Raw genomic sequence first — 21,505 nt, forward strand, 5'->3', positions numbered from 1 at the left:
GCTAAATACTCTACCAGATTCTTCCTTTTTGAAAATTTCTGTCAGGTCCTCTCTAAAGAATTGTGCTTTAGCCTCTCTTAACTTCCTCTTCAGAGTCCTTTCAGGTTCAGGATCAGTTTCAATAAGAATGCCTTTATATTTATTCCTACTCATATGAAAGAGAAGAAAACAAAGAAAGTATGAAATCTTCTATGTCACAGTATAGAGATTTCTTGATGTGTCAGAGAAAAAGAAGAATAGAAGGATGAGGTAGAGATAGGAATTTAAACTTATAGAGAGAGAGGGAGTCCAAATTATCAAAAGAGGATGAGTGTTAGTAATTAAATAGAAAGAGATGGGAGAGAGAAGAAATTCGAAAATTAAAAGGATTTTTGAAAAAATGGTTAGTGATTTTTGAAAATTGGGAGTGGAAAAGTGGTTAGATGGCTTTGAAAAAGATAAGAAATAGTGATTAGTTGAAAAAGATTTGAAGATAATTTTGAAAAGATAAGAAGTTAGAAAAGAAATTTGAAATCAAATTAAAAGAGATATGATTGAAAAAATTTGATTTTTAAAAAGACATGATTTTAAAAAGATATGATTGAAAAGATATGATTGAAAAAATTTTAAAAAGAAAGATTTAATTTTTAAAATTGATGACTTGACTAACAAGAAATTAGAATATATGATTCTAAAATTCAAATATTGCACCTTTCTTAATAAGAAAGTAACAAACTTGAAATTTTTTTAATCACAACATTAATTGTTAGCAAGGATTTTTGAAAATATAAAAAAATGAAAAAGATTTGATTTTGAAAAAGATATGATTGATAAGAGAGGATATGAAAAAGATAAGATTTTGAAAAATTAGTTTTAAAACTTGAAAATTTGAAAAAGATTTGAATTGAAAACAAAGCTACCTTCTTGGTGCTATCCTGCCGTTAAACGCCCAGAATGGCATCCATTGTGGCGTTTAACGCCCACTTGTCTACCTCCTTGGGCGTTAAACGCCCAGCCAGGTACCCTAGCTGGTGTTTAAACGCCAGAATTCCTTCTTCACTAGGCATTTTGAATGCCCATCTTTTTCTCTGTGATTCCTCTGCTGTATGTTCTGAATCTTCAATTCTCTGTATTATTGACTTGAAAAGACAAAATTTTGATTTTTTTTTGAATTTTTAATGATGAGAGAGAAAAACAACAAAATGAAACTAATCATGAAAAACTAAGATCAAATAAATAATGCATGCAAGAACACTTTGAATTCCAAGATGAACATCAAGAACATATTTTTTGAAAATTTTTAAGAAAAAAAGACATGCAAGACACCAAACTTAGAAATGTTCATACTAGAGACACTAATAATTTGAGAATGTACATGAGAAACAACAAAAGACACAAAATAAGAGAATTTAAAGATCAGACAAAGAAAATCATCAAGAACAACTTGAAGATCAATGAAGAACACAATGCATGAGTTTTCGAAAAATGCAAGAAAAATAAAAACATGCAATTGACACCAAACTTAAAATTTGACACTAGACTCAAACAAGAAACACAAAAAATTTTGTTTTTATGATTTTATAATTTTTTTTGAAAAAGAAAACAAGAAACTCAAAATTTTTAACAAGAATTACAGGAATCATGCAATGTTAGTCTAAAGCTTCAGTCTAAAAAGATTAGACAGGGCTAATCAAGCTTCAGCAAGTCATTACATGCAGCAACCAAATTGATGGGAATCAACTAGCTCCTGTGATGATAAAAGCATCATCTGAAACTCTAGAATTTATTCTTAAAAATTTTGAAGAACAAAATAAAAAGAAAAATACCTAATCTAAGCAACAAGATGAACCGTCAGTTGTCCAAACTCGAACAATCCCTGACAACGGTGCCAAAAACTTGGTACACGAAATCGTGATACACAACTTCGTGCAGCTGACCAGCAAGTGCACTGGGTCGTCCAAGTAATACCTTACGTGAGTAAGGATTGATCCCACGGAGATTGTCGGCTTGAAGCAAGCTATGGTCATCTTGTAAATATCAGTCAGGCGGATTCAAATGGTTATGAGGTTTTGATAATTAAAAGAGAAATAAAACATAAAATAGGATAGAAATACTTATGCAATTCACTGGTGGAAATTTCAAATAAGCGTATGAAGATGCTTTGTTCCCTCTGAGCCTCTGCTTTCCTATTGTCTTCATCCAATCATTCATACTCCTTTCCATGGCAAGCTGTATGTAGGTGGATCACCGTTGTCAATGGCTACATCCATCCTCTCAGTGAAAATGGTCCTCTACGGTTTCCCGCATGGCTAATCAGCTGTCGGTTCTCGATCGTGTCGGAATAAGATCCATTGATCCTTTTGCACACTGTCACTGCGCCCCACAGTCGCGAGTTTGAAGCTCGTCACAGTCATCCCATCCCAGATCCTACTCGGGATACCACAGACAAGGTTTAGACTTTCCGGATCTCAAGAATGCTGTCAATTGATTCTAGCTTATACCACAAAGACTCTGATCGCGCGGAATGGAAGGCTCTATTGTCAGGAGAGGCAACCATGCGTCGTGGAGCAGGAGGCCAAGAGATACACACTCAAGCTCTTGCAGATAGAACGGAGGTGGTTGTCAGGCACGCGTTCATAAGGGAGGATGATGATGAGTGTCACGGATCATCACATCTATTAGGTTGAAGTACGAGTGAATATCTTAGAACAAGAATAAGCTTGAATTGAATAGAAAATAGTAGTAATTGCATTAATTCATGAGGAACAGCAGAGCTCCACACCTTAATCTATGTGTAGAAACTCCACCGTTGAAAATACATAAGAACAAGGTCATGCCTCCCAAATAGCATGAAGCAAACGAAAAAGGGTTCAAAGACCTGATCCCAAGATCAAAGATGATCAAAAGATGAAAATACAATAGTAAAAGGTCCTATTTATAGTGAACTAGTAACCTAGAGTTTACAGAAAAAAGTAAATGATGCAGAAATCCACTTCCAGGGCCCACTTGGTGTGTGCTTGGGCTGAGCATTGAAGCTTTCACGTGCATAGGCTTCTCTTGGAGTTAAACGCCAACTCTAGTGCCAGTTTGGGCATTTAACTCCAGCTTTTATGCCAGTTCTGGCGTTTAACGCTAGAAAAGGGTCTTTGATCGGTGTTTTGATGCCAATTTGGGCCATCAAATCTCCGGCAAAGTATTGTCTATTAAATATTGCTGGAAAGCCCAAGATGTCTACTTTCCAACGCAATTGAGAGCGCGTCAATTGGGCTTCTGTAGCTCCAGAAAATTCATTTCGAGTGCAGGAAGGTCAGAATCCAACAACATCTGCAGTCATTTTTCAGCCTCTGAATCAGATTTTTGCTCAGGTCCCTCAATTTCAGCAAGAAAATACCTGAAATTACAAAAAAACACACAAACTCATAGTAAAGTCCAGAAATATAATTTTTTCATAAAAACTAATAATTATATACTAAAAACTAACTAAATCATACTAAAAACTACCTAAAAATAATGTCAAAAAGCGTATAAATTATCTGCTCATCAGTAATGATGGCTTGGCCAAGGTTATTGGAGTAGGAGGTGTTTGTCTTGAGACTAATATGGGAATGAAGCTACTACTCAAAGATGTTAGGCACGCTCCAGATGTTCGCTTGAATTTGGTTTCAGTTAAAAGGCTTGATAATGAAGACTTTGTAAACACTTTCGGCTTTGGAAAATGGAAGCTTATTAAAGGCAACTTAGTGGTGGCTCGAGAAAAAGGTACTTCAAATTTGTATGTGATGCATGCCATGATTGCAAAAGGTAGTGTGAATGCCATTGAAAGTAAAGAAGTTTGTAGCTTGTGGCACAGACGACTTGGTCATATTAGTGAAAAAGGACTTAATTATTTGGCTCAAAAAGATGCTCTTTCAGGTTTGAAGAATGCAAAGTTGGAGAAATGTTCTCATTGCATGGCTGGCAAACAAAGAAGATTATCCTTCAAGAAAATCAGATTTCTTGGAATTGGTGCACTCTGATATTTGTGGTCCTTTGAAGGGACGGTCTTTTAGTGGAGCTATTTACTTTATTACTTTTATTGATGATCATTCAAGAAAGCTTTGGACTTATGCTTTGAAAATAAAGAACCAAGCTTTGGAAAAGTTCAAACAATTCCAAACTTTGGTTGAGAGGCAAACAGGTAAAAAGCTTAAATGTATTCACACTGATAATGGTGGTGAGTATTGTGGACCATTTGATGTGTATTGCAATCAACAAGGCATTAGGCATGAAAAGACACCTCCTAAAACACCTCAGTTGAATGGTTTGGCAGAAAGGATGAATAGAACGTTGATTGAAAGAGTTAGGTGTATGCTTACTGAAGCTAAGCTACCTAAAGTCTTTTGGGGTGAAGCGCTACTTACAGCGGCTCATGTGATTAATCTGAGTCCTACAATTACTTTGGACAATGATGTTTTGGATCATGTTTGGTCAGGCAAACATGTCTCGTATGGTCACTTGAGAGTCTTTGGATGCAAAGCATTTGTTCATGTTCCAAAGGATGAGAGGTCCAAGTTGGATGTGAAGACAAGGTAGTGCATTTTTATTGGGTATGGTCAAGATGAGTTTGGTTACAGGCTTTATGATCTATTTGAAAAGAAGGTTGTAAGAAGCCGTGATGTAGAGTTTGTTGAAGATCAGACCATTAGAGACATTGATAAGACAGAGAAAAGTCAATCATAAGAGAGTAGTGACTTGACTGATGTAGATCTAGTTCAGCCACCTCCTTCGTCAGAACTAGCAGAGAATCAAGATAAGGAGCATATACAGCAAAATGAGACTTTGGTTCCTAATGACCAGGAGATGGGAGATCCGATTGATGCTCCAGTTGATGATGATACTAATAATCAACCTGAGCTACCTGAAGATCCACCAGATTTCTATCCTAGGAGGTCTACTAGAGAGCGATGACCTTCAACGAGGTATCCTTCTAGTGAGTATGTAACATTTACTGATGGATATGTGACCTTGACTGGTGGGGGAGAACCTGAATGTTATGCGAAAGCTATGGAAGGTGACGATAATAAGAAACGGTTTGATGCAATGCAAGATGAAATGAAATCCTTGTATGATAATCAAACATTTGAGCTTGTAAAGTTGCCAAAAGGAAAGAAAGCTTTGAAACACAGGTGGGTTTATAGGTTGAAACATGAAGAAAATTCTGTGTCCAAGGTACAAGGCTAGATTGGTGGTCAAGGGCTACACACAGAAAAAGGGAGTTGACTATAATGAAATTTTTTCACCGGTTGTGAGAAGATCTTCTATTAGGAGTGTTTTTAGTTTGGTTGCAAGTCTTGATTTAGAGATAGAGCAGATAGATGTAAATACTGCTTTTCTTCATGGTGATCTTAAGGTTGAAATTTACATGGAACAACCTGAAGGTTTCATGGTAAAAGGTAAAGAGGATCATGTTTGCAAACTAAAGAAGAGCTTGTATGGCTTGAAGCAAGCTCCAAGACAATGGTACAAGAAGTTCGAGTCTATTATATATAGTAGAACAAGGCTACAAGAAGATTACTTCTGATCATTGTGTATTTGTTAAACAGTTTGCTAATAATGATTTTATTATCCTTTTGATATATGTTGATGACATGCTTATTGTTGGTCAGAATGCTTCTAAAGATTGATATGTTGAAGAAGCAACTTGTAATGTCATTTGCAATGAAGGACCCTGGGCCAGCAAAGGAGATTCTTGGTATAAGAATCGAGTGTGATAGAAAGGAGAAGAAACTTTGGTTGTCACAGGAGAAATACATAGAGACAATGTTGCACAGGTTTTAAATGGAGAAAGCAAAGGCCGTTAGTGCTCCTTTTGCTACACACTTCAAATTGAGTTGCAAGCAAAGTCCATCAAGTGATGAAGAGAAGAAAGACATGAAAAAGTTTCATATGCATCAGCCGTGGGTAGTTTAATGTATGCTATGGTGTGCACAAGACCAGATATAGCTCATGTTGTTGGTTGTGTTAGCCGTTTTGTTTCAAATCCAAGAAGAGAGCTGATGGTTTTAGTGGCTAAGAGAAGGGGGGGTTGAATCTTAGCCCCTTTTTCTTGATTACACTTTCTGGTCTTTGAGGAGATTTTTCTGTTTTTGTCTCGTCCCTAGCCACGAGACTTTTTACTTTTGTCTCGTCACTTGGCATGAGACATTTTTTATTTTAGCTCCTGTGCAGCAAAAACAGAAATGAAGAAGTAGAGAGAGAGAAGATTACACCCAGATATATCCTGGTTCAGCTGCTAAGTGTAGTGCAGCCTACATCCAGTCTCCATCACAACAATGATGGAATTTCACTATAATCATCCAGATTACAAATTGTAAAGTGCTTACCCAACTTACAAGGGATTCCCACAGAATCATGAAACACAACATAGATGAACAAAGAAACTCTAAGACATCTATGGCTTTTTTTTTTTTAATTTTGCACTCTCTGCCTTTTTTCGCTCTATGGCTTTTTCATACAAACCTCACTGTTTGCCTTTTTCCATGAGACTCAAGACATGACAAAATTAAACAGAAAAATTACAAAACAGAATACATTGAAGGAGAAGAGAAATCTGTTAGCTCAGGTAGCTCTGAGAACTCTGTGCCTTGCACTCTCAAATTTTCTCCTTGCTTCAAACCATGACTGTTCACTCCTTTTATAGAGAAGTGAAGCCTTCACAGTTGAAACACAAAACTGAGCTTAGCTTCTTTTCCTCCAAAACAAAACCGGTTCGGCCACAGAAAGAGAAGAGGTAACTCGTGCAAAATCCAACATGCAAGTACCTCTAGTTCTTCCTTGGTCATCATGCTTCATCAATCCGAGCGCTCCATCCTTGGCTTCCTCTCCAAGATGGATTTCTGGCCCTTGATGCTTCATGATGATGATGACTTCATCTGCTCCAATCTCTGCCTCTTCCATCACTTCGCCACTCTAGCTACTTCTTGTGGTGGTTGAGCAGAATCAGAGACAAGCCATGCTTCCAAGAATCTTCACCTTGCTGGCTGAATCTTCTTCTTCCTTTTTGAGCATGAAGAAGCCAAGATCTCATCACAGAATCTTACCATAAGTGATGCAGATCTTAGCCACAGCATACTTTTCTTTTTCTTTTTCTTGCCATCATTAGTTCGATGGTCTTGTAGCTTGTTCTTCCTTCATTTCGGTAGCTTACATTTGCTTTCATGGCATCCATTGTTTCCTGTGTAATAACCGAAGAGAAGAAAGAGAGATGAGAGAGAAAATGTGAGGTTAAAATATAAGCAATTAATTGAAATGAACCAAATTGATGGATTGCTTTTACTTCCCTTACTTGAGTGGCGTGCTGCATTGATAATAATGATTCCCATCAAATCAAAGTCAAGTTCTCTCTCATGTTTCCAATGCTAGCTTATTAAGTTTTGGAATCCATCCTTAACAAGAGATGGAATCCGTTGGAAAGCATGAAGCCAATTTGCTTTCCTTTTAAACTTGGTTTCGGACCAAGCTTGGAAACATTCATCAAAAATTAATGTTGGGCTTGGTAGCAACAAAATTAATCTGGCCCAATTAGTAACATTTGCTTTCCTGATGAGTTTTGGATCAAGCATTGGATCATACATCAAAACTAAATTGGGCTTGGTAGTGACAAAATTCAATTTGACCCAATAAAGTTTTGATTCATTCAAATTAATTGAGCTTATGGCAATGTTAGATTTCTGGCCCAAATGATAAAAACTTTTTCAGCCAGCAATCACAGAACAAGAATTACATAGGGCTGAATTTTGATTTATTGAGCTTGGAATCTTTCCTTTTATTTCGGCCCAATTAAAAAAAAACTGCATCACAAAATTATTAATTAACATATGTTAAATGAAGATCAAATTAATAATTTTACAATTAACTATTTCAATAATGTTTGTTCATCACAAATATTAATTTGGAGTTTTCCAAACTCATCAATCTCCCCCTTGATGACAAACATTATTAAAATTTAAATGGAAAGAAATTTAAAGATTGAGTAAAGAATACTCAGTTTGTATTTGAATTTCTCTCCCTTTCTAAATATCACATGGCTCCCCCTTAATATATGTCATTTTTTTCCAAGGGAACCACTAACCTGTAACATTTTAATCAAGCTTCAAATAACAATGTTATTTAGCATATTTATTCATGATGCTAAATGCTTGATTTATGAGCAGAGTTGGATGATAATCAAAACTCATTTGTTATCAGTAATCTGATTTTCTGCTCAATGTTTACACACATCAACTGAGCACAAAACAACGTTGTTCAAAAATTTCAAATATTTTCCAGTCAGGATATTAGAGCCATATTATTCAAATAAGGAAAATATTTTTGAATCACACATGATCAAAACATGGCAGCTGTTAGATATCACAGTTTAAAGAAACTACCAAAAATAAGTTTTTAAACCAACATGTTTACCAAGATGAATAAGAATATTCCTATTTCAATAAAAGCATGTTCATCAAGATAAATCAACAACCAGACATTCATATAATCAATATAATATATTTGTCAAACATCATCATAAACTACCAAATGCTAAATGCATTTTCAGCAGCAGTAACCATAGTGAAACAAATGCAATAACAACATGCATTCTTTAAACAAGGGTGATCATAAATTTTCAATTGAAAATTTCATCCCCTGTTTCAGCAGATCCTCCCCTGTTTCATTAGTTTCAATTTCAATTTTGGAAACTAATTTTCTCCCCCTTTTGTCATCAAGGGGTACCTGCACTAAATATGAAAAATACAGCAAAATATCCATAATAAAGTAACAAGAGTGTATCAAAGTATCATAGAGAAGTGAGTATCAAGTCATGCTCCTACAAAAAAAATAGATTGAGCCTAATGGAGCCAATATCATAAAACTTAAGACAGAGAATTAATCATCAGACAGATTGAGATCAGAATCTCCTTCATCATCTTCATTATCAACTCCCAAATCATGCTCCAAGTTTTCCAGCATTAGACCCACTCTATCTTTGCATTTCATCCATGCTTTTTTCAGTTTCATATGCCAATTTTCGTGCAGCCTTATGAGATTGCACCATGACTTCTGACATGTTTGAAAATTTTGTGAGAATTTCTTTGATGGACTTGGCGGTCTTGGAGGACTTAGGTCTGCCCTCAAACTCGCTTTCTGAAGCCATGGATTTTTTGCTTTTGGTTCTTTTCACTACTCTGCCTCCTTTGACTATTGACACTTTGTTCTCTACTTTCTCATTCAAGAGGTCAACTTAAAAAAATTCAAAGATACTGGTTAAGAACATACCATAGGGCAGATTTGCCTTTTTGGTGCTCTCTATTGTGAGACCCGCTTTGAGGAGTGAGAATATGGGTGATGATTCTATGGAGCAATGAATTGGTAGAGCCTAAAGCTTTGTGAGTAGGAATATTTCCATCCAAGCCTGAGAGATTCTCACATATGTGCTGAAGAACCACGGTATGAGTGACACTGATTTGTGAGTCCCACCGTTCGGCCATATATGCTTTCGGTCCTTCATCCTTGTAGCCCAAGGCAGTTCTAATGGTGGCAGCGTCAAGAGTATTGTGAACTCTTTTCACATATGAATGGATGGTGCCATCAATAAGACGCATGTTGGCGTAGAACTCACGGACCAGACCTGGATAAACTGGTTTCTGGATTTGAAGCAGAGGAGTCCATTGAAGCAATTCGAAGAGTGGGGAGACATTGACTCCCTTGTTTGCGAGATTCTCAAGGTTGACAAGGTACGTCAAACAAAGATGACGCTTTTGTATGACCTCCTTGTGAAATTCATAGGAAGTGCATGAGTTGAATCTTGCAGGATCGAAGTGGGAGTGATTCTTGGCAAATTTATTTTTCAACTCCAGGGATTCCAGATTGGCTGGTTCCATGGTGTTGTTTAGAGCGAAGCCCTTTGATTTCTGACCACTATTCCCAGGTGTGGCCTTCTTCGGTGATGGTGGTGGTGATGTGATAGGTGAAGTGTGAGATGATTCTTCCTCAACACTTGGCTCCTTGTTTTTGCATCGGCCTGAACTTTTGTTGGCAATCACCTTCTTTCTCATGGTGGAAGTGCATTTGAATGGTGGTGAAGGAGAAGAAGAAGATGTAGAATGACTGTGGATATAAGTGTGGGTTTGTGGAGAGGGAGTTTTCTGAGAAAGCCGAATATGTTCACTTTTTCTAGAAGCCGTTTTCTTCTTCATGATGAAGAGAAGACATGGAGATGGAAGAAGGAGAAAAGACCAAAGAGTGTGGAGAGTGGAGAGAGGTTAGTGGTGCATTAAATGCTGATTGGAAAGGGAAGTTAATGATCAACATGGCGCGGTTATTAACCAAGGGTTTTGAAAAAGTTGGTTTCCTAGAATCAAGGGATTAGATGGAGAGAGGGATTTGATTTGACAAAAACCACTTCCAAAAGGATTTGAAATGACAACAAAAAGATTTTGATCATCATAAAATGAGGGATCAATAAAAAAATCAAGGTGGGGTCAAATAAGATTTTATGGGGCCCATGAGAAACAGAGTCTGCGCAGCCTCCCCCTTTATCATAGCTTCTTCAACATGCTTGAAATTTATCTCGTCCATTCCTATGAGATAAAACTGAGCAGAGTTAGAATTTCACAGATTTTCAAGAAAACTTAGATCAAGCATTCCCAAGCTCTTTCTTAAATAACAGAATCTATCTTCACAGAAGGGTTTTGTAAAAATATCAGTAAGTTGTTCTTCAGATTTTACAAATTGAATATCAATAGTACCCTTTTGCACATGTTCTCTAATAAAATGATATTTGATTTCAATATGCTTTGTTCTTGAGTGCAAAACAGGATTTTTTGAAATGTTTATTGCACTCATGTTATCACAAAATAAGGGTATACTATTGATCTTTAATTTGTAATATTTCAATTGAGTTTTTAACCAAATTAATTGTGAACAACAAGCAGATGTGGATATATATTCAGCTTCAGCTGTGGATAGAGCCACTGTAGATTGTTTCTTTCTTGACCACATGTTGAGTGAGCTTCCAAGGAAGCAACACATACCGGTGGTGCTCCTTTTATCCACTCTATCTCCCGCATAATCTGCATCACAAAACCCTACTGCACAAAAATCATCAGATTTTAGATACCATAAGCCATAATCACATGTTCCCTTAATATATCTAATGATGCGTTTAACAGCCGATAGATGGGATTCTTTTGGGTGAGATTGAAATCTTGAACATACACCCACACTTTGTACAATATCCGGTCTAGAGGAGGTAAGATACATTAATGAACCAATCATTCCCCTATACCGTGTTTCATCCACATCTTTGCCATCATCATCCTTTTCAAGTTTATTGTTTGGATGCATTGGTGTTCCCATTGGTTTAGAATTTTCTAGGCCAAATTTTTTGATAAGTTCTTTTGCATACTTTCCTTGGTGAATAAAAGTACCACTAGGAGTTTGTTTAATTTGGAGGCCAAGAAAGAAAGTAAGCTCTCCCATTAAACTCATCTCAAACTCGCTAGTCATGAGTTTTCTAAACTCTTCACACAAGGACTCATTGGCCGAACCAAACACAATGTCATCCACATAAACTTGAACTAGAAGAATATCATCATTAGATGCTTTAATAAATAAAGTTGTGTCCGTGGTACCCCTTTGAAATTGATTTTCTAATAGGAAGACACTAAGCCTTTCATACCAAGCTCTTGGAGCTTGCCTAAGGCCATAAAGAGCTTTTAAAAGTTTGAAAACATGATTTGGAAAATCTTTATGTTCAAAACCGGGGGGTTGGGCCACATACACTTCTCTATCAATAAAGCCATTAAGGAAAGCACATTTGACATCCATTTGAAACATTTTAAAACCCTTATGGGCAGCATAGGCAAGAAGCAACCTAATTGCTTCCATTCTAGCTACCGGAGCAAAAGACTCATCAAAATCTATTCCCTCTTCTTGATCATAACCTTGGGCCACTAATCTAGCCTTGTTACGAACAACTTGTCCATCCTCACCAAGTTTATTTTTGAATACCCACTTAGTACCCGTTACCTTCTTACCATCCGGATGAGGTACTAATGTCCAAACCTCATTCTTGTCAAATTGAACAAGCTCCTCTTGCATGGCCTTGACCCATGATGGATCTTCAAGAGCTTGTTTGACATTGTTGGGCTCCATTTGTGACAAGAGAGCAAAGTTGCTAGGTTCAGTTTGCCTTTTGGTGGAGGATCTTGTTGTTACACCTTGAGAGGGATCACCAATGATTAAGTCATGAGGATAACCCCTCATAGACTTCCATTCTCTAGGCTTTTGGACAGGTGTAGGGCTTTGATGAAATTCTGGTGGTCTCACTGTTTCAGTTGCTCGTGCCTGCTCAGGAGACAAAATGGAAATATCTCCTCCAATCTGACGGGACAAAACTGGACTAGCAGATTCTTCATTTTGTACAGATTTGGGATTTTCTTTGCTTGTTCAGCTTCTTCACCATCTGAATCATTATCTCTCATAGTATTGGGAATTAAGTTAGAATCACAAAAAGTAACATGTATGGATTCCTCTATGGTTCTATGCTCTTTGAGATAAACTCTATAGGCCTTGCTTGTGATGGAATATCCAACAAACATTCTTTCATAAGATTTTGGATAAAATTTTCCAAGGTTTTCCTTATTGTTAAGTACAAAGCATTTGCATCCAAAAACATGAAAGTACTTAAGATTTGGAGGGGTTCCTTTCCACAGCTCATAAGGAGTTCTTTTCAACCCTTTTCTAATTATTGTTCTATTCAAAATATAACATGTTGTATTTACAGCTTCAGCCCATAGAAATTTAGGAATTTCATTCTCACATAACATAGCCCTAGTCATTTCTTGAAGGCTTCTATTCCTTCTTTCAACAACCCCATTTTGTTGAGGTGTTCTAGGGCATGAAAAATTATGAGAAATTCCAAAGTCATCACAGAAATTTTCAAAGTCTTGGTTTTCAAATTCTTTTCCGTGATCACTTCTCAAATGAGCTACTTTTAAATCTTTTTCATTTTGAATTTTCTTGCAAAGGGTTGAGAAAGCATGGAAAGCATCATTTTTATGAGCAAGAAAAAATCACAAGTAAGATCCTTATCAAACTTGATGTTTGGAATTCCTCTAACCAAATTCTTTTTGACTAGCTTAGAAATTTGGTACATGTTAGCATGACCCAACTTTCTATGCCAAAGCCATTTTTCAGATTCAAGAGATGTAAAGCATGTTATATTTTGTTCCTTTAAATCTTCAAGAGTTAATCCATACACATTGTTGCATCTTTTAGCTTCAAATAGAACATCCCCAGTTTTCTCACAAACAACTAAACAAACAAACTTCTTAAAAATAACTTCAAAACCCAAATCACATAATTGACTAACACTAAGTAAATTACGTTTCAAGCCATTGACAAGAAGAACATCATTTATACAAGATGAAAAGTTTTTACCAACTTTTCCAACAGCCACTATCTTTCCTTTTCCATCATCACCAAAAGTGACAAGTCCTCCATCATATTCATCAAGCTTTATGAAAAAGGTTGTCTTTCCGGTCATATGCCTAGAGCTTCCGCTGTCCATATACCACATATTTTCCTTCCTCTTGGATGCTAGGCATACCTACAAAATAAGCTCAAGTGACCTTAGGTATCCAAATTTTCTTGGATCCTTTCACGTTAAACCATCTCTTATGTCCCAAATCATTGTAATAAAAAACAACCTTGTAAACTTTATCACCAATCATTCTTTCACCAAAGAAACATTGAACGGGAAAATGACCACTTCGGTTACACAATCTACAAAACCTTGGAGTTGCTGTTTTGTTAAAGTAGGTGGGATCTTGAAACCTTGTGTCATTGGATGAAGAAGCTTTATCTTTAAAGGAAGGTTTCTTATCAGATTTATAAAATCCCAAACCAGCTTTATCAAAGAGTGGTTTTTGACTAGCCAAAATTTGATTTAGATTTTCAGAACTTTGAGTAAATTTAGATAAGTCATTTTCAAGATTTTTAACCTTTTCCAGCAACTCTTCATTTTCTTTAAAACAGTTTACATATGCAACTACCGAGTGATCACTTTCACAACTTCTAAGTTGGGCTTTCAACTGCTTATTTTCTTCCACAAGATCACATGCAGTTTCGGCCTCCCTTAGCTTTTCTTTGAGAAAATCATTTTCAGCTTTAAGAATGAGAACTTGTTGTTCAAGATCTTGATTATCAGTCAGAAAACATCTTATTTTTTTCAGAAAGGTGATCTATCATAAGATGAAGGTCTTCAGTGTCAGGGTTTTGAAAAAATACCTGATCTACATGATTTGCCATGAGACAAGGCTGTGACTTAGTCTCAGATTCTTCATCACTATCCGAGTCATTTTCTAAGTCTTCCCATGATGCCATTAGACCCTTCTTCTTTCCTCCTTTTTCCTTCTCCTCCCTTTTTAACTTGGGACAATCAGATTTGTAATGCCCCATTTCCTTGCAGTTGAAACACGTCACTTTGCTAAGGTCTTTCTTCACTTTCCTTGAGCTGCCGCCTTTGCCTTTGAACTTCATCATTTTTCTGAATTTTTTGGCAAACAACACAAATTCATTTTCAGATGAGTTATCACTGGATTCATCATCCAGAGGGTTAGTAACAGAAGAAAATACAATTCCTTTCTTTTTTTACTCCTTTTTTAAATAAGTGTATTCAAAAGCAAGAAGGTTTCCTCTCAAATCATCAAGTGTCATAGAATCAAGATTATTGCTCTCAGAAATAATTAAAGCTTTTGTTTTCCACTCTTTAGTGAGACATCTCAGCACTCTTCTCACAAGCACAGAATCAGAATGTGTTACTCCCATAGTGTCCAAGCCAACATTGATTGTGTTGAACCGTTCGAACAGTTCATCAATGGATTCTCATTCCTTCATTGTAAACATTTCATATTCCCTGTTTAACATATCTATCCGGGTCTTCTTTACAATGGTGGTTCCTTCATGAGTGATTTGTAATTTATCCCAGATTTCCTTTGCCATTGTGCATCGTGATACCCGTCGGTACTCCTCGAAGCTGATAGCACAGTTGAGTAGATTTATGGCCTTGGCATTTAGCTCCACTTTCTTCCTATCTTCCTCTGTCCATTTTGCTTCTGGTTTAAGAGTGACTACTCCTTCAGCACTAGTGTTAGTAGGAAACTGTGGTCTTTCTAGGATGATCTTCCAAAGTCTGTAGTCTACTGCTTGCACAAAGATCTTCATTCTCTCCTTCGAATAGGTATAGTTTTTCCCATTGAAAAGAGGCGGTCTGTTGCTTGACTGCCCTTCTGTGAGATTGTACGATACCAGATTTGAGCCACTGCTTTCTGCCATGAGGATCTTTTCTCCAAGCTGCAAAGCTTGATCTCTTTGAGACCAAGCTCTGATACTAATTGATGGTTTCAGTGGCTAAGAGAAGGGGGGTTGAATCTTAGCCCCTTTTTCTTGATTACACTTTCTGGTCTTTGAGGAGACTTTTCTGTTTTTGTCTCGTCCCTAGCCACGAGACTTTTTACTTTTGTCTCGTCACTTGGCACGAGACATTTTTATTTAGCTCCTGTGCAGCAGAAATAGAAATGAAGAAGTAGAGAGAGAGAAGATTACACCTAGATATATCCTGGTTCAACTGCTAAGTGCAGTGCAGCCTACATCCAGTCTCCATCACAGCAATGATGGAATTTCACTATAATCATCCAGATTACAAATTGTAAAGTGCTTACCCAACTTACAAGGGAATTCCCACAGAATCATGAAACACAACATAGATGAACAAAGGAACTCTAAGACATCTATGGCTTTTTCTTTTAATTTTGCACTCCCTGCCTTTTTTCGCTCTATGGCTTTTTCATACAAACCTCACTATTTGTCTTTTTCCATGAGACTCAAGAGATGACAAAATTAAACAGAAAAATTACAAAACAAAATACATTGAAGGAGAAGAGAAATCTGTTAGCTCAGGTAGCTCTGAGAACTCTGTGCCTTGCACTCTCAAATTTTCTCCTTGCTTCAAACCATGACTGTTCACTCCTTTTATAGATAAGTGAAGCCTTCACAGTTGAAACACAAAACCGAGCTTAGCTTCTTTTCTTCCAAAACAAAACCGGTTCGACCACAGAGAGAGAAGAGGTAACTCGTGCAAAATCCAACATGCAAGTACCTCTAGTTCTTCCTTGGTCATCATGCTTCATCAATCCGGGTGCTCTATCCTTGGCTTTCTCTCCAAGATGGATTTTTGGCCCTTGATGCTTCATGATGATGATGACTTCATCTGCTCCAATCTCTGCCTCTTCCATCACTTCGCCACTCTAGCTACTTCCTGTGGTGGTTGAGCAGAATCAGAGACAAGCCATGCTTCCAAGAATCTTCACCTTGCTGGCCGAATCTTCTTCTTCCTTTTTGAGCATGAAGAAGCCAAGATCTCATCACAGAATCTTACCATAAGTGATGCAAATCTTAGCCACAACATACTTTTCTTTTTCTTTTTCTTGCCATCATTAGTTCGATGGTCTTGTAGCTTGTTCTTCCTTCATTCCGGTAGCTTACATTTGCTTTCATGGCATCCATTGTTTCCTGTGTAATAACCGAAGAGAAGAAAGAGAGATGAGAGAGAAAATGTGAGGTTAAAGTATAAGCAATTAGAACCAAATTGATGGATTGCTTTTACTTCCCTTACTTGAGTGGCGTGCTGCATTGATAATAATGATTCCCATCAAATCAAAGTCAAGTTCTCTGTCATGTTTCCAATGCTAGCTTATTAAGTTTTGAAATCCATCCTTAACAAGAGATGGAATTTGTTGGAAAGCATGAAGCCAATTTGCTTTCCTTTTAAACTTGGTTTCGGACCAAGCTTGGAAACATTCATCAAAAATTAATGTTGGGCTTGGTAGCAACAAAATTAATCTGGCCCAATTAGTAACATTTGCTTTCCTGATGAGTTTTGGATCAAGAATTAGATCATACATCAAAACTAAATTGGGCTTGGTAGTGACAAAATTCAATTTGACCCAATAAAGTTTTGATTCATTCAAATTAATTGAGCTTATGGCAATGTTAGATTTCTGGCCCAAATGATAAAAACTTTTTCAGCCATCAATCACAGAACAAGAATTACATAGGGCTGAATTTTGATTTATTGAGCTTGGAATCTTTCCTTTTATTTCGGCCCAATTAAAAAAAAAACTGCATTACAAAATTATTAATTAACATATGTTAAATGAAGATCAAATTAATAATTTTGTAATTAAGTATTTCAATAATGTTTATTCATCACAAATATTAATTTGGAGTTTTCCAAACTCATCAAGAGCATTGGAATGCTGTAAAATGGATAATGAGATATCTTCGTGGTACTTTTAACATGAAGTTGTGTTATGGAAGTGATAAACCTATTCTAGTTAGTTACACTGACTCAGACATGGCAGGAGATATTGATTCTAGAAGGTCTATTTCAGGCTTCTTGATCAACTTTACAGGTGGAGCTGTGTCTTGGCAATCAAGATTACAAAAATGTGTTGCTTTGTCTACTACGGAGGCCGAGTTTATTGCCATTACCGAAGCGTGCAAGGTGATGCTTTGGATGAAAAAATTCTTGAAGGAACTCGGGTTCACTCAAGAGAGGTATGTGTTGTTTTGTGATAGTCAAGTGCTATACATCTTGGTAAAAACTCTACTTTTCATTCTCGATCCAAACATATTGATGTGAGGTATCATTGGATACGTGATGTTTTGGATGCTGAGTTGTTGGAACTTGAAAAGTTTCATACTGATGAGAATGGTTCTGATATGATGACCAAGGCATTACCAAAATGGAAGTTTGAGGTTTGTTGCTTAATCACCAGATTTGCGGTTACCTCCACATAGTCGTGAGGGGAGAGATTTGTTAGGTTTTTGGGCTCCCTTCCTATGTGGAGAAAAAGACCAAATGCTAGTATCCAAACCCATGGATAGTTGAAGTAGCTAAGGTGAGTTAGGGTTGAGTGAAAGAGAGGTCATTTTGAGAGGAGAACATCAAACACTAGAGAGAAAAGAAGAGAGAAAGTTATTTTTGCACATACACAAAGCTGTCTCTGTAAATTGGTTGTTGCAGATTCGTTAACTATTGGATCAAGCTCAAATTTGGACAGTGTGTTTTACACATCTGGTTCTTTGTTTTCACTGTTCCGATCTTCAATTCGATATCTGTAGTTGGAGATATTGACCATGCACAGCAGTTCTGTTTTTGTGGTATTTTCATCTTCTTGTTCTTGTTTTGAAAGCTTTGAAGCTTGAGTTGTTTGGCTTGTTGTATGCACGTTTTGATCAGTAATTTGTGAGTCTCTTGTACCCTATTTTTCATCATAGTGAAGTTATATCCTGATCTTGGTGACTCGTGGTTTTTACTTCTCTCATTGAGGAGGTTTTCCACGTTAAAAATATCGGTGTGTTAGCTTGTTTCTAATTTCTGGTTTATGTGATTTTTTTGCTACTATTGGGTATTATTATGCTAGTGTTAATACTTGTTGTGAGTGGATATTGTTGCTCCTCTAATTCTTGCAAGTAGAGAATTGTGTTTTATTCCCATCATATCTCAAGTGATGTAAATTTAAAATAGTGTTGAGGAATGTTCAAAACTGGATCTTTAACAACAACTATAAGTAAAAAACTAGAATAAGACCCGCGTGATGCGTAGGGTAGAAAATTAATAATAATATATAATAAATATTAAAAATTGCTATATTTTATAGAATTAAATTAAATATGTGTAAACTAAAGTTAAATTTGAAATGTGTTTTATTTAAAAAAATTTGTAGTAGAAAAAAAATTGGATGTTGGAATTGTACAAAGTGATATTTTTATTTGGTGGTTTGATTTTTGCTTTTGTTTTATTTAATCATTTTAATGGACTTGATCTTTTTATGTGGCATTCGTCCTCCTTTTTCTTTATAAGTTATTGTTAGAGTTGTTGCTTTCTTCTTTCTGTTGTAGGTTCTTGTGAAGGCATGTGTTGAGTTATATGTACTTTCTATTGTATTATTTGTTCCATCTTTGCATGTATGTTCTTCTTCCGAAGATGTGTCTTGAATTTGTATGGTTTTCTTTCTCTTTAATCTCTTGATGTGCATGCATACAATTTTTCAATGACATCTATAATAAAAAAGACCAAAAATGTGTAGAAATTTTTTAATAAGTTATTTTTAATAGGAATAATTGAAATAGTATAAAGTAAAATTACCTGTTAATATTTTTCTTTGACCTATTCTGGAGACAATGTCTCAAGTAATACAAATTTAAAATAGTATTGGAGAATATTCAAAATTGAATCTATAATTTCTTTCACAATAATTATAAGTAAAAAGTTTGCTTTCAAGTCATTTGCATCTTTTATTTTTAAATTTTTTATAGTATAGACTTTTTCTTCTGGTAACAAATGTTTGAATTTGTTCATCATATTTTTCTTTACAATTACATGAAAAGGTGTTCCCTGCAGTGTTAGTAAATCATAGTTAATAATTAGGTGAAAAAATTGATTACATTTATTTTTTTTGAAGTTATTAGAAAAAGAACAATGAATAGCATATTAAAAGAAGTATAATTTTAATGATATTAAAAGAGAATTATATATAAAGTATTATATAAAAAGTAAAAATAATTAAAGTATTTTTTTTGTAAATTCAATTTAAAAATACAATAAAGATGTTTGTTTTGTACCTTTTCATCTAATATAATCATTTCTAAGCAAAGAGACTCCTCTTCATTTGTAAGTGTTAATGTTTTCCATAGACGAATCACGCAAACTTTGATAAACTAATTGTCTGTTTGTTTGGTTATATTGTCCAAAGAATGATACTCCATTGATTAAGTTTGAGATGTTGTGTAGTTCAGAAATAAATATTTTGTGCTAAATTTGATGCTATTTGAAGAACTAGTAATAAGAGACTTATATAAGTGGTTCAAATAGTATGGAATTTGAATATTCGTAACGTAAAATAATAATATTATTATGACATTTGTAATATAGATGATTACTACATTTAATAAGTTATTTATAGAAATTAATAAATTAATTATTGGGATTATAAATTTATTGTATTATTTATAATGGTAAAATATAATAAATATAGAGATATGGATTCAATGTCTCTGTAGGTTACAAATTTGATTAGACACTATTAATTTTTAATTATTGTCATTAGTAATTTTGTAAATATAATTTTTTATATATTTTATTTTTTTGCTGATTTGGAAATAATAGTTGATTTGGCGAAAATTGAGTGGTTAATTCTAAAATTTGACACTATTAATTTTTAATTATTATCATTGGTAATTTTGTAAATATAATTTTTTATATCTTTTATATTTTTGCTGATTTGGAAATAACAGTTGATTTGGCAAAAATTGAGTGGTTAATTCTAAAGTTTTGCCAAGCAAGTGATGTTGCTGACATGGTATTAGTAGGAAGAAAGAGATGTTTTAAAAGTAATATGGAAAAACTTATCCATCTACTTTTATATATTAAGAATAGATCGTGCTAAATTTGATGTTTTTTGAAGAAATAGTAATAAGAAACTTATATAAGTAGTTTAAATAGTATGTAATTTGAATATTTATAACGTAAAATAATAATATTATTATGACATTTGTAATATAGATGATTATTACATTTAATGAGTTATTTATAGAAATTAATAAATTAATTATTGGGGTTATAAATTTATTGTATTATTTATAACTGTAAAATATAATAAATATAGGAATATGGATTCAATATTTTTGTAGGTTACAAATTTGGTTAGACATTATTAATTTTTAATTATTGTCATTGATAATTTTGTAAATATGATTTTTTTATATATTTTATTTTTTTGCTAATTTAAAAATAATAGTTGATTTGGCAAAAATTGAGTGGTTAATTCTAAAGTTTTGCCAAGCAAGCAATGTTTCTGACGTGGCATTAATAGGAAGAGAGAGATGTCTTAAAAGTAATATGGAAAAACTTATCTATCTACTTTTATATATTAAGAATAGATCGTGCTAAATTTGATGTTTTTTGAAGAAATAGTAATAAGAAACTTATATAAGTAGTTTAAATAGTATGTAATTTGAATATTTGTAACGTAAAATAATAATATTATTATGATATTTGTAATATAGATGATTATTACATTTAATGAGTTATTTATAGAAATTAATAAATTAATTATTGGGGTTATAAATTTATTGTATTGTTTATAACGGTAAGATATAATAAATATAGTGATATATCTTTGTAGGTTACAAATTTGGTTAGACATTATTAATTTTTAATTATTGTCATTGGTAATTTTGCATATATTTTTATTACTTGTATATTCTTTTGTATATTTTATTTTTTTTACTGATTTGGAAATAATAGTTGATTTGGCAAAAAGTGAGCGGTTATTCTAAAGTTTTGCCAAGTAAATAATATTGTTGACATGGAATTAGTAGGAAGAGAAAGATGTCTTAAAAGTAATGTGGATAAACTTATTTATCTACTTTTATTTAT

This window comes from Arachis duranensis, chromosome 5 (assembly GCF_000817695.3).
Source record: "Arachis duranensis cultivar V14167 chromosome 5, aradu.V14167.gnm2.J7QH, whole genome shotgun sequence".
In the NCBI taxonomy this organism is placed as follows: Eukaryota; Viridiplantae; Streptophyta; class Magnoliopsida; order Fabales; family Fabaceae; genus Arachis; species Arachis duranensis.